Genomic DNA, 14577 nt, shown 5'->3' on the forward strand with positions numbered 1-14577 from the left:
ATTTGGCCCTCAGACACTAGTTGTGTAGTCCTCCGCAAGTCACATCACCCTGTTTGCCTCAGTTTCCTTGTCTGTAAAATGAGCTGGAGAAGGAAATGGTAAGAAGAAAAACATCTTTGCCAAGAAAGCCCCATGAAGAATTCAATCATGAGATTGAAATGACAAAAGCAACATGTTCCCTCTATAATATGTACATTGCAGAGTTTTAACACGTTTGTTGAATTGAAATTAAATCTCATGTATGATGTTTTTATATTCATAGTGTTGATGCCTCCACACACAGAAACAATTAAAAAAACAATTATCTGATTTCACTTTTTGGACAAATGATATCAAATAAAATCACCTCTTGATGGACAAATGATAAACACTATCAATGAAGCACAAGTAAAATTACCCATTCCTCATTTACCAAAAACGTCAATAAACCCAGGTTTGAGACCTTAGTACTGCCAAACTCTAAGATCAATCTTGGATCAGAGAGCTGAAGCATCATTATCCTACTTGACAGAAAATGTCAGTGTCATCAATAAAAAATAAAGGAAGTATGAAGAACATTGGATTTGGTTTCAGAAAGTCTGGATTCAAATCCCCTTCCCTTTACTTGGTATCTTTATAAACTTAGAAAAATCATTTATTTTTTCTGGGCATCTGTTCCTTTTTTGTAAAAGAAAGGGATTGAACTAGAAGACCTCTTCATAGCTTCTTCTCTTCCTGTCATTTCCAAATCACACCATCACCATCAGCCACTCCTCATGTCTGCCCTATCTTGAATTCTTTCCCTGGAACCTTGAGCTCTGATAGATGAGCTTTCACCTTACCTTGTCAAAAACAAACAAACAAACAAACAAAAACTGTATGACACATCATTTCCTGGGCATTCTAAACTATACCACAGTATCTCACCCCCTTTCTAACTCCCTTTTATCTGAAGTATTCTCCAATTCAAATGCAAATTCCTTAAAGATTATGCCTTCCTAGCTTGTATTTGAATCTCTGACACAACACAATTCTTAGACCATAAGTGCTTATTAATAATGCTTTATTATTTTATTTATAAATTCTAAGGACTTTCTGTTCTAGATCTATGATCTTTCTATTCAATCAGATTTTGCCCTTTGCAAGTTTTGAGGTTTCAGTTTTCTTATCTATAAAATAAGAGGGTTGGTTTATTTTTTTTATTAAAGCCTTTTATTTTCAAAACATATGCACAGATAATTTTGAACACTCACCCTTGCAAAACCTTGTGTTCCAACATTTTTCTTTCTCTCTTCCCCCCATCCTTTCCCCTAGGCAGTAAACAATCTAATATATGTCAAATATGTGCGATTTTTCTATACATATTTCCACAATTATTGTGCTGCACAAGAAAAATCAGATCAAAAAGGAAAAAAAATGAAAAAGAAAACAAAATGCAAGTCAACAACAATAACAAAAAACGAAATCCTTTGGTGTAATCCACACTCCTCTGTGGGTGCAGATGACTCTCTTCATCACAAAACCATTGGAAATGACCTGAATCAACAGAGTTGATTTAAATCAAGAATTCTTAGCCTTTCTGGTGCCATGGAACTCTTTCAGTCTGGTTAAACCTATAGCCCCTTTCTCAAAATAATGCTTTTAAATAATTGAAGCAAAATTATACACTTCAGTTAGAGGTTATTATAAATAAAGATATTACTCTCCCCCCCCCCCCTTCTAAGCTTGACCCCTTGAAATTTATCCTTGGACCACTTTAGAATTTGTGAACTCCTGGTCTAGATAATTTTTATAATCTTGTCCAACTCTGGTATTCAATGAAATAGGGAAGAACTCATTTACCTTTCATTTGACCTTAATACTCAAAAATGAGTACTGCACCAGTGACACCAAAGACATTTTAATTTACACCTTTCTCTCTAGAAGTATGAAGTTCAGTCTGTCCAACCTTTCACAATACCATTTTTTCATTGAGACCATTTGTGGTCATGATAATTTTTTTTCACTCAGATAAGAGAAATCATATGCATAGGAGGCAATTGTGGTGTATTTATTAATTTAAAGATAAAGACAATAGTCACTAAATTTTGGAATTAAAAGTTGAGCAGCATTTATGGAATATTTAAATCTGGAAAGGGCCTCTGAGGTCATCTAGTATAAATCTCCTATTAGAAGATTAAGGAACCTGAGACTCATGCTTGACCAAGGTGACACAGGTAATAAATAGCCAAGGTGATATCGGAAGCCAAATCATCTTGGATTCCATTCTATAGCCAATGGTCTTTCTACTGTTCCAGAGATTAACCAAACCTTTGGATTTGTGTTGCAATATTGGCACATAGACATATAGGTCATGGGATATTGCATTAGCACACTGCCTAGCTCAGTCCCATAATCCTTCATCTGAGTAGATTGTGATCCAGAGAAGAAAGTAATTTCCAAGACATCAGCCAATTAATGGCAGAGTCAAGTAGCTGTAATTTGTGTCTTAGAGGAAAGAACACTGGGCACTGAGGAGGTGGGCACAATTCCCAGTTCTTCTAATTAATACCTGGGTAAGCCAGGGCAACTTCCTTAATCCCTCTAGGATTCAATTCAATTTAATATGTATTTACTAAGTGAAAGGTATTGTTTTTATTTAGAGGATATGAAGGAAAAAATTAAATGACCCCTTTCCTCAAGGAACTTACCTTCTACTATTTCCTCATTTGTTTAAAAAAAGATTGGCAAGCAGGATAGGAAAGGGAGAAGGATAGACCAAAATGGTCCCTTAAATGGTTCTAGTTGGGTGTACCAGTAAAGTTTAATATTACAAAGAAATTTGGAGGGGATGAGAGTTTATGGGCAAGTCAAGGAAAAAAGGGAAGAGTTAAAATCCTAGGAGAGCTTGTAAATGAGTACGTGCCAGCTCCGGTATAGCATGGCACAGTGGACCAAGGCTTAGCCTTAGAGTTAGGAAGTCTGGGGTGAAGGACAGTCTCTGGCACTCACTATTGATGTGCTGATAGGTCAATTGCTTTACATCTCAGTGGCTTAGGTCAGTGTGTAAACTATAGACAAGTTGCTAATCTGCCTCTGGGGAGGATCTTCCCACACCTAGAGTAATGAGATTTTAAACTCAAGTCTGGGACTTTGGAGGTAATCAAGTTCATTTTCTTCATTTTAAAGAGACACACATGTGGCTCGATATGTCCTGAGATTGGAGTCAGGAAGACCTGTCTCCGAAAATTACAAGCTGTTTGACTCTGAGCAAGTTACTTAAGCTTTGTGCTTGTCTCCTCAATTTTAATGAGAGAGAGAAAGAGGAAAGAAGGGGGAGGGGGCAGAGAAAGAGACGGAGAGAGACAGAAAGAGGGAGAGGGAGGAGGAAGAGAGGGAGGGAGGGAGAGAGGGAAGGAGAGAGGCAAGGAGAGAGGCAGAGAGAGAGAGAGAGAGAGAGAGAGAGAGAGAGAGAGAGAGAGAGAGAGAGAAAAGAAAGAAAGAAATCCCCAGGAGTGGAGGACTACCAGGCTGCCTGAGGAGACACTAACCAACCCAGGTTGAAAAATGAAGCAAGTAAAAGTTACCATGTTAATTAGAAATAGGATTGGGCCTATCAGTGTCTACTGAATATATGGGCTGAATGAGATAAGAAGAGTCAAGCTCAACAGAGAGAAAAACAGAGAGACAGAGAGAGGGGGAGAAGGGGAGAGGAAGAGAGACAGAGAGAGGGGGAGAAGGGGAGAGGAAGAGAGGGAAGGAGAGAGAGAGAGAGAGAGACAGAGAGAGAGAGAGAGACAGAGAGAGAGACAGAGAATTAGACAGAAAGACAGAAATAGAGAGAGACAGAGACAGACAGACAGACAGACAGAGTGAGAGAAAGAGAGAAGTGAGGAGGAAAAGAGGGAGGGAGAGAGGGAAGGAGAAAGACAGACATAGAGAGATTATGTGTATATGTATACATAAAATATGTGCGTGCATATGTGTATATTTATATGTGTATACATACATATGTGCATTTATGTGAAGTGTACACGTGTATATATTTATATGTATATAGTGCATGTATGTATAGAAATGTGTGTATGTACATATACAAATGCATACACATGTTCCCAGTGTTGTTATGAGGATCAAATGAGCCCTTAGCCCAGTCACTGGTACATTACAGACATTTAATATTTCTTTCTATAGATGAAAACGTTGAACCAGGGAAATTCGTTTGCCCAGGATCACACATGGTATCATGGAAGAGCCAGGATTCAAACAGAATCATAAAAGGAGAATTGAGAGCGACCTTCAATGTCATCAAGACCAAGCTCTTTCATTTCAAAGATGAGAGAACTAAGTCTCGAGCTCCTTCCAGGGAAAGTGGCTTTCTCAGGACCATACAACTGGTTGAGTTCCTGAGATGAGATCTAAACTTCCGACTGTCTGAGTCCGGCGTGCTCCCTCACACTCTCACATCACCTAGATGCATTTGCATCCTTGGATCCACAGTCAGAGATCTTTTCACTTCTCCTCCTTGAAATCCTAGGTCTCAGCTAAAACCCATAAATATCGATAGAGGGATTTGGGGCACTAAACAGCATTTCCCCTGCTCGTTGCATCACTGATAACACCCAATGAAACCCTGTGGTTTGGGTTTTGTATTTGTTTTTTGCTTCCCCCCCCCCCCCTTGTTAAGAGAGTGGGTGGCATATATTACAGTCTCCCATGGACAATTTTGAATTGCAGCGTGTCGTTCTGTTGTGAGATTGTTCAGAGGGAGGGGGTGGGGAAAAGTTCAGTCACAGAAATATCAAAGGAGAACAAAAGAAAATTGAGTCCCAGAAAGGAACCATAGAAGTGCTTCTGTACGTGAGGGGACTCCTTGGGCCCGGTCCCCAGGGTTTCCCAAGGGCTTCTTGGCTGGACCAGAAAGTCCCAGGTACGTGGTTCCCCTTTGCAGCAGCTCCTATCACCTGTTATTCTTCTCAGGGGTGACTTTCCCAAGTCAGCAGTGGGGGCCAAAGCAGGAGGGGACAGGAGGCAAATTCAGCACATCATGGAAATAAGGGCACGCTGCGTGCCAGAAAGGAAATGTGGGCTAAGAACTCTAATGAGAGAGTAAGCAGAGAGCCGCTGGTTTTAAGCAGAGAGATGTGTCATCGAGGGAGAACAGCAGCTTTGCTGGCGCTGTGACAGGCCAGAGCCTTAATCTGTAAATCACTGTGCAGCCCAATATGTCAAAAAAAAAAAAAAATAAAATAAAGGGAAAAAAAAGTTTGGCCACCCCCGGAGTACAGGCATAAGGCAACAAAATAATCTCCTGTGGATAACCCATGTGAAAATGCAAAAACACCCAGCCGTCCAAGAGGGGGAAACATGGCTTGCCAAAGACTAATTATATTTAATCAAGATGGCAAAAAATGATGAACACGTGTCCCATAATCCTAAATGAAACACACACACTCACACACTCATACACACACAGAGCTCTCTGAAGAATGCTGGTCTGTACATTTTCCCATCTCCCTTTATAAGCATACTTTAAAATTTCTGGCCCCGGCCTGAAAGTCATTAGTGATTTAGCTGAAACGTAAAATTTTACTGCGGCGCATTGGTAGCTATTACGAGGTATAAATCTGTGTGTCCCTGACAGGTTGGGTTCCCTTCTGCTCTGTTCCACGGCGTTACGGAAGGGCACTTAAGCTGTGCTGGAGGTACACGGCACACATCTTGGGATCCGAGAGGGGAGGACCCAGACCCCCCAGATCCCATTTGGCCTAGCCATTTTACAGATGAGCAAATTGAGGTCCGCAGTGGTGAAGGGATTCGTCTGAGCTTTCACAGGTAGTAAGTAGCAGATTAGATTAGAGACTAAAGCATTCGGAACATTTTAAAGCGACTTCTATGGTTCCCGCCAGATTCTGCTCTTGACCATAAGCTAGTTGGTCTGCATAGTTCCATGGAGTCAGGTCTTAAGCGAGAGAATGCGATTTCAGAAATTGGAATTCAGGTCACGTAGTGAGTGGATTCAGGATCGAATCTGTCATCAGGAAAACAAGTTCAAATCCAGTTTCAGAAACTTATTACTCACTGGGCAAATCATTCAATGCTGTTTGTCTCAATTTCCTCATCTGTAAAATGGGGGCAATAATGGCACCTCCCTTATAGAATTATTGTGAGGATAAAATGAAATAATATTTGTAAAATATTTAGCATAGGTACTATATAAATGTTTGTTTCCTTTGTAAAATCATGAAATCTATCAAATTTGCATTAAACCCACTCAAAATCATCACCTCTTTTGTATATTCATCATTTTTTCCTTGTTGCTACTTTACATAAACTTATGTTCTTAAGCCCTTGAAGGAGCAGCAAATTCAAGCATCATAGATTGAAAGACAGAGCAACAGAAATTCTTTTTCCAAGTTTTGATTACTCCAAATCTATCACCTTTCCTACCTTACCAGGCTGAGGACTTGTAAGCAAACCCAGATATCCCTTAAAACAGTAAAGCAGAAGGAGAGAGAGAAAATACTCTGTTTCTAAGTTGGGCTTTTGGTGCAAAATAATTCTTTCACTCCTCATGAGTAGATTCACTATTTTATTTTGCTGAACAGCTGTCACAGCCTACTTATCCTTCCACAAACCTCCTGAATCTTCTCCCTCATATTTCACTAAAAATTTTGAGACCATCTACTCTTCTCATCTCTCATATTCAAACATTCCTCTCACTGTCTCCTGTCTCAAACATGAGACAGTGTCTATCTTTCTTTCTGTCTATCATCAAATCAGGTTCCATAATATCTTGCACATACACGTCCCTTTCTGTTCACTCAATAGCCTTGGTACTGAGAGAAAATGTTATTAATTACCAATTACTAATATTGGGGGAATGAAATCTAGATTTTTTTTCCTTTCTATTTTATCATTCAAAAACCAATCCTTCAAAGAGATTTCTCACCTTGCCCAGAGAATTCACCCCATCCAGACCATCTTATATAGGTAGAATTCTTACTCAAAATTGTTCAAAAACTAGGTGGAAAATAGGTCCTTTTGTATAGATTGCCTGAGGCAGGAAAAGTCTGGCTTGAAATGAGTCTCTTTGTTCAAGTGTGACATGATCAGAATCATATCTCCCAGCTCCTCATTAGAATAAACCTAATTTTTGTTCTAATATTCATTCTCTCATTATTCGTTAACCAATTGGAATTGATTTGTTTTTTGGAAATACTTACCCTTCCTCTGGTATTTAAACATTGACTATTCCATAGGGGCCTTTTGGTTATGAGAAAAACAAATCTCAATTTATTGATTAATTTGTTAGTCATAATTAATAAGTTCATTATTAATTACCCAGAAACTGTCTCACACTTTTCATTCACAATAGTATAGACCTTCATCATCTCTAGTCTGAATTACTCTAATAACTTTATAATTATTCTTTGTGTCTCAAGTCTCCAACAATACTCTCCCAATTGTACCACCTCATTCTTCAATGCTTTATTAAATGATTCAATTAAGATGAGCTAAGAGAGTGAGCACTTCAGGTCTGGCATTTTTCTCCAGCAAGAGGTCTTCACATAAAAATAGTCCTATAAAAACAAATAATAATAATGTTTACTTCTACAGCACTTTAAGATTCATAAAGTAGTTTCTTCACAACAACCCTGTAGAGTAGCTTGTGAAAGCTGAACTATTCCTATTTTAAAGAAAGTGAAATAAGTCAGAGAGGCTAAGTGACTGCCTCAAGATCACACAGTAAGTAAGGTTAGAGCCAGGATTCAAATTCAAGTCTATCCTGATTCCAAGTCTGTGCTATCCATGAACTGACAGACCACCCTTGTTGTTATTCAAATTGCTCCCATGAGATACTGGAAGAATTATGCAAATTAAACAAAAACATATTTACATATTGAACAAATATCCAAATTAAACAAGTTAAACATTTTGTTGAATAACAATGAGTGAAGTAAAAAAATTCTGTTCCTTTAGAGAGTGTAAATATTAAAGAGGGAATGCTAGATGGTCTGTGTTAGGATCACTCCTCTTATTAGAGGAGATGACATTTTAGGAATTCAAATTTTAGGACATAACTCATCTGCTCCCTTGCCATTGACAGTGGTGATCAGAATTGATGGGATGTTAAGAAACCTATATGCAGATAACTAGTAAGTGGCAAAGCTTAACTGCTAGGATAGCTGAAGCCCTGTGCTTCTCATTGCCTGCTAAAGAAATTAGCTCAGAGACCCCTAATTCTAAGCTGAATCTTGGAGCACTTGATTAACTAACCTCATCTTGCTCTCTTCAGGTCCAGGAAAAAAAAAAAAACAGAAGCAGAGATGTGGATCTGTCCCTCTCTGCTGCCAACTAAAAACAGTTGGTGCTGGTGCTAACTTAGTGTAACTCTACTTTTTCATATATGTTAACATATCTGATAAATATGTCTGATTAATGGTAGCTTAGATAGACAGAATTCTTTGACCTTTAAAAATGCAGAAGATATTATTCCTTTTTCTGAGGCAAGGGGCAGAGAAAGGATAGGAAAAATACATTTCCATAAGAAAAAGTGATTATGATAATTATAACTCCCAGACCAAGGGTTCTTAATCAGGCATCTATGAACTTATAAGAGTGCCATTATAAAACTTTTTGGTAACTATTTCTCCTTTAGTTCAGTTTTATTATGTCTTCTATTTTTTATACCACCATAGTATTTTTTTCTTTCCTTCTCCCAAGGATACATCTTTTTTTTTTTTTTTTTCCTGAGGCAATTGGGATTAAGTGACTTGCCAGAGTCACACAAGCAGGGAGACATCTTTAATTACAAAAAATATTTTAAAGAAAAAAAACCAGCGTGACTGATAGAGACATTGGCAAAGTTCTAAAACATATGCATTATACAATACCTCCATGAAGGGTTGGGGATATTTTTTTCATATCTCTTCATTCAAGTCATTCTTAATCTATATAATTTTATTTGCTTTTGACCAAAATTATCACTTCTGATTTTGATGTGTGATCTTTTGTTTTCTTCATCAGTTCATATGGATTTTTCCATGCTTCTTCATATTCATCATATGTCATTTTTATACTTATGGCGCTCTTGTGTCCGCATGGAGCACAATAGTACTCTATTGCATTCATGTACCGTTTGTTAATCCATTGCCCAACTGATGGACATCTATTTTACTTCCAATTCTTTTCTCTAACAAAAAAAGCGCTGTTATATGAATATTTTTGAAAATATATGGGACTTCTTATCAATGGCTTCTTTGGGGTATATATCCAGTATTGAAGTCTCTGATTCATAGAATATGGGCATTTCAATCATTTTATTTGAATTGTTTCATATTGCTTTCCAAAATGATTATATCACTTCATAGTTCCACCAACAATGTATTACCTTGTCTTCCATCCCACAAAACCTCCAAGATTGGCTGCTGTCACTTTTTAACACTAAGTTATCATTTTTTCCAATTTGATAAATGTAAAATAAAGTTTCAATATTATTTTGATTTGAATTTTATTATTGTTATTAATTTGGAACATTCTCTCATGTGGTTATAAATATTTTTTTCACTTCTCTTTTTGACAACTGTTTAATTAATATCTTTTCACCAATTATCTATTTGGGCAAAGGCTATTATGTCATCCATCCATCTGTCTGTCTGTCTGTCTATCTATCTATCATTAAAACAATTTATCTATCTGCCTATCTTGAAGCTAGGTACCAAAGTGGATAGAGCAATGGGAAACAGGAAGACTGATCTTCATGAGTTCAAATCTGGTCTCAGGTACTTACTAGTGATGGGACTCTGGGTAAGACACTTAATCCTTTTTGCTTCATTCTTCATCTATAAAATGAGCTGGAGAAGGAAATGACAAGTCATTTTAATATTTTTTCCAAGAAAAACTCCAAAATGGGTCTAAAAAGTGGGACATGATTGAAATGACTAACAATAACTGCCATAACAAATCTATTTACTTACCTATTATTTATATATCTTAGGTATAAAATTCTTATCAAAAATACTTGGTGCAATTATTTCCCCCCATTTAACTATTGCCCTTCTTATCCTATATTTTGTCTGTACAGAAGCTTTTCAATTTCAAGTTATCAAAGGTAGCTATTTTTTAACCTCTGTAATTGTTTCTATCTCTTTTTTGGTTAAGGCTACATCTAATATCCACAATTGTGAGAGATTCTTGATCTGTTATTCTTCTAATCTTCTAATTTTGTAAATTAGGATTTTTAACATTAAGGTTGAATATCCATTTAGAACATATTGTGGAATCTGACATAAGATGCTGTCTAAATTCTATCAGACAACTTTTCAATTTTCTCATCAGCTTTTTAAAAATAAGGAATGTTTTCCCCCTAGGTAATTTGTTTTCCACTTTATCAGACACAGCACTATTGAGTTCCGTTGCTTCTGATTCTTCCTTCTCTGGTATATGCTTTTGATCTATCTCTCTATTCTTTAACTAATACCAGATGATTTTAATGGCTGCTGCTTTATAATATAGTTTGCTGTCTGGAGGCATTATTTTTCCCTTTGTCTCTACCTCTTTTCATCATGTCTTTTGATATTATAGATCTTAAGTTTTTTCCAAATGAATTTTGTTCTTTTATTAATGGTAATTTTATTTGTATAGCATTAAAAGTATAAATTAATTTTAGTGGAATTATAATTTTCATTATTTTGGCATGATCTAGTCATGAATACTGAATATTGCAATTATTTTTGTCCTTTATTTCTTTAAAAAGCACTTTCTTCTTGAATCTCTAGAAATCTTTTGTGTGCTATTTTTTAGAAATATTTTATGTATTTTTTAGTTCTTTGAAATGGGATTTCCTCTTTTACTATTATTTTTCTTGTTTTTGTTGATATTATGTAGAAATACAGTTGCTTTTTAAGTATTTTGTAGTAGGTAACTTTACTGAATTTATTAACTCTCTCAATTAGTATTTTTTGTGTATTCTCAAAGATTTTCTAAACATATCATCATACGATCAGCAAATAAAGATAGTTTTATTTCTTCTTTACCTATCTTTAGCTTTTAATTTCTTTCTTTTATGTCACTGCTATTAGCATTTCAAGAATTAAATCGAGGGGCAGCTAGGTAGTGCAATGGATAAAGCTCAGGTCCTGAGGACCTGAGTTCAAATTTGACTTCAGACATTTAACACTCCTTAGCTGTGTGACCCTGGGCAAGTCACTTAACCCCGATTGTATCAGAAAAAAAAAAGAATTACATCAAATAATAGTAAGAAGAGTAGGCATACTTGCTTTGATTTCATATTTATTAGAAAGACATGGTGTGTTACCATTGCATATGATGCTTGTTTTTGTTTTTAGATAGATGCTTTTTATGATATTAAAAAGAGTATCTCATACTTTAACATGTTTAACATGTATGAGACTGCTTGCCATGTAGGGAAGGGGGTGGAGGGAGGGAAGAGAAAAGTTGGAACAAAAGTGAGTGCAAGAGACAATGTAAAAATTACCCATGCATATGTTCTGTCAATAAAAAGCTATAATTAAAAAAAAGTGTATCTCTATGCTTATACTTTGTAGGGTTTTTATCATGAAAGAGTGCTGCACTTTGTCAAAGACATTTTTGTACCTATTGAAATGATTGCATTTTTTCAATGCTTTAGTTTTTATATGATTGTGTTCATTCCCCCCTCCCCCACCATGTTGAACCATCTTTGCATCCCTGATATAAAGCCTACTTGGTTATAAGGAATGATTTTTTGATAATGGCTGCAGTCTGTTTGACAGGATTTTTATTTTTGCGTGTCGATATTCATTAATGATATTTGTAATTTTCTTTCTGAGTTTTATCTTTACTCAATTAAGGTATTAGGATCATATTTGTCATATTAAAGCTTTCTAGTAGGGTACTTTCTTTTTCAATTTTTTAGAATAATTTGTGAAGTATTAGTACTACTGTTCTTAAAGGTTTGCTAGAATTCTACCATGAATTCTTTAGAAGTAGTTTTTTTTTCTTTGATAGTACCTTTATAGTTAGATATATTTCCCTTTCTGTAATTAGATTCTTTAAAATGTCTTTCTAGTGTCATGATATTTTGAGCATCTAATAATGTTGAAATTGTTCCTCTATTTCTTTTGTGTTCTTTTTTTTTTGTTAGCACATAATTGGGATCATTAATAATATAATATAATGTAATATAATCATGATAACAGATCATTCCTATTTATTTCTTAAGGTTTTGTTATGACTTCATCTTATTCATTTTCTATTTAATGTTGTGATTTTTCTGCTGTCTCCTTTTTGATAAAGTTTATCAATTTAATATGGTCTTTTGAAGAACCCAGTTTTAATTCTGTCAGTTCTACTTTTATGTTTTTAATTTATCTAGTTCTCCATTTTCTACATATCTCCTCTTTTGCATTTATTTAAAGCTTGTTTGTGAATGTCCTAATTTTATGTTCAGTTCATCATTTCTATATTTTTTCCATTTTGTTAATGTACATTTGTAGGAATAGGATTTTCTCACTGAAGCCTGCTTTAACAACATCCCAGAAAAGCTGATGTGCCACATCATCATTATAGTTTTCTTTCACTTAATTATTGCTCCTGTGATTTTTCTTTGGCCTACTCACTATTTAGGATTGTATTGTTAAGGTTTCATTTCAGTCTTTTGCTTGTGTATGTGTGTACACACACATGTATGTATTCCCTGAATCGGATACTTTTATTGCATTATGGCTGCCTTTTAATATTTTATATATATATATATATATATATATATATATAATATAAAAACAAATATATGTTTGCTATATCTCTATGCTCTAATACATGGTAATTTTTATAAAAGTTCCATATGATGCTTAGAAAAATATATATACTTTTGTCATTGCATTTAAAAGATACCATAAATCTTTTTACTCTAGTTTCTCCAGAAATTTATTTAGTTCCAAATTTTCCCTTTGTTTGTTTTTTTTATGTTAGACTTATCCAAATGGGAGAGAAGGACTTCTCCTGTCACTGTTATGTTAATCTCTTTGCCTTTTCATAGTTAACCTAATGTTTTCTTTGTGAATTTGGATGCTAATGTATTTGGTACATTAATATTGATATGATGATTATAGCATAATGTAGTTTCCTTGATTATCCCTTTTTATTTCTAGAACTTTTTTTTTGCTTTGTCATATAGAATAACTGCAACTCTTACTTTTTTGTATTCTCTGAATGTATAGTAATTATTTTATCCATTCAGTTTTAATTTGGCTATGCCTTTGGGTTTTTTAAATTATGATTTATTTTTAACATTTCTTTTGAAAATCTGAGCTCCAAATTTTCTTTCTCCCTCTCATTTCTCCCCTCATTCACTGAGAAACAAGCAATATAATTATATATAATATATGTGAGATCATGCAAAACATATTTCCTTATTGGTCATTTTACCAAAAAAAAAGCAAAAATAAAATAAAGTGAAAAATTATGCTTAATTTTGCACTCAGAATTCATTATTTTTCTGTCTGAATACGGATAGCACTTTTTCACCTTAAAACTTTTGGAACTGTCATGAATCTTTGTGTTGATCAGAGTGGCTAAGCCTTTCAGGATTGATCATTATTACAGCATTGCTGCTTCTGTGCATAAGATCTCTTGATCTTTCTCACTTTACTTTCTATCAGTTCACATATGTATTGGCAAAAGGATTTTTATTTTTATGGTATTTTAATTTTGAAATTTGATGCATTTTTATTATAAATATAATCAACAAATGTGAACACTTTTATTATACTCAGCCCCCCAAAATGAATTATATATAAAACTGTGAACTTTGTTATTAACAGCTAGCCATTTAACATTGCAATTTCAGCATGACCTTATTTATTTGTGTCTCCTTTTATTTTACATATGAAGTCATGAAAACATATTTTCTTATTAACCATGTTGCAAATAAAACACAAAAAATAAAGTAAAATAAAGCATGATTCAATCTTTATTCAGAGTTCATCAGTTCTCTTATCAAGAAGTGGATAGCATTTTTCATCATGGATCCTTTGGAATTGCTTTGAATTGTTGTCTTGATCAGAGTAACTAAGTCTTTCACAGTTGATCAGCTTTATAATATTACTGTGTACAAGATTCTCCTGGATCTGCTCAATTCACTTTGCATGAGTTCATCTCCTCATCATTTAATATAATATGATAATATTTCATCACATATATACTCCAAGTTATTTGGCCATTACCCAATTGATGGACATTCCCCTCAATTTTCAATTCTTTACCACCACAAAAGCTACTACAAATATTTTTGTACAAATGCTTATTTTCCCTTCTCTTTGATCTCTTTGGGTTAATAGTGGCATTACTAGATCAAAGGGTATGTATAATTTTAAAGTCCTTTGGACACAATTCCAAATCATTCTCCAGGTTGGTTGAAACAGTTCACACTAAAGCAAAAGTGGATTAGTGTACCTATTTTCACCCATCTTCTCCTACATTTCTCATTTCTGATAGGTATGAGGTGTGAGGTGAGAATTGTTTTAATGTGCATTTCTTTTGTCATTAGAGATTTTAAAAAATATGTCTATAGGTGACTGACTTCTTCATCTGAAAACTGCCTATTCATATCCTTTG

The sequence above is a fragment of the Sarcophilus harrisii genome, chromosome 6, assembly GCF_902635505.1.
Source record: "Sarcophilus harrisii chromosome 6, mSarHar1.11, whole genome shotgun sequence".
Taxonomy (NCBI): Eukaryota; Metazoa; Chordata; class Mammalia; order Dasyuromorphia; family Dasyuridae; genus Sarcophilus; species Sarcophilus harrisii.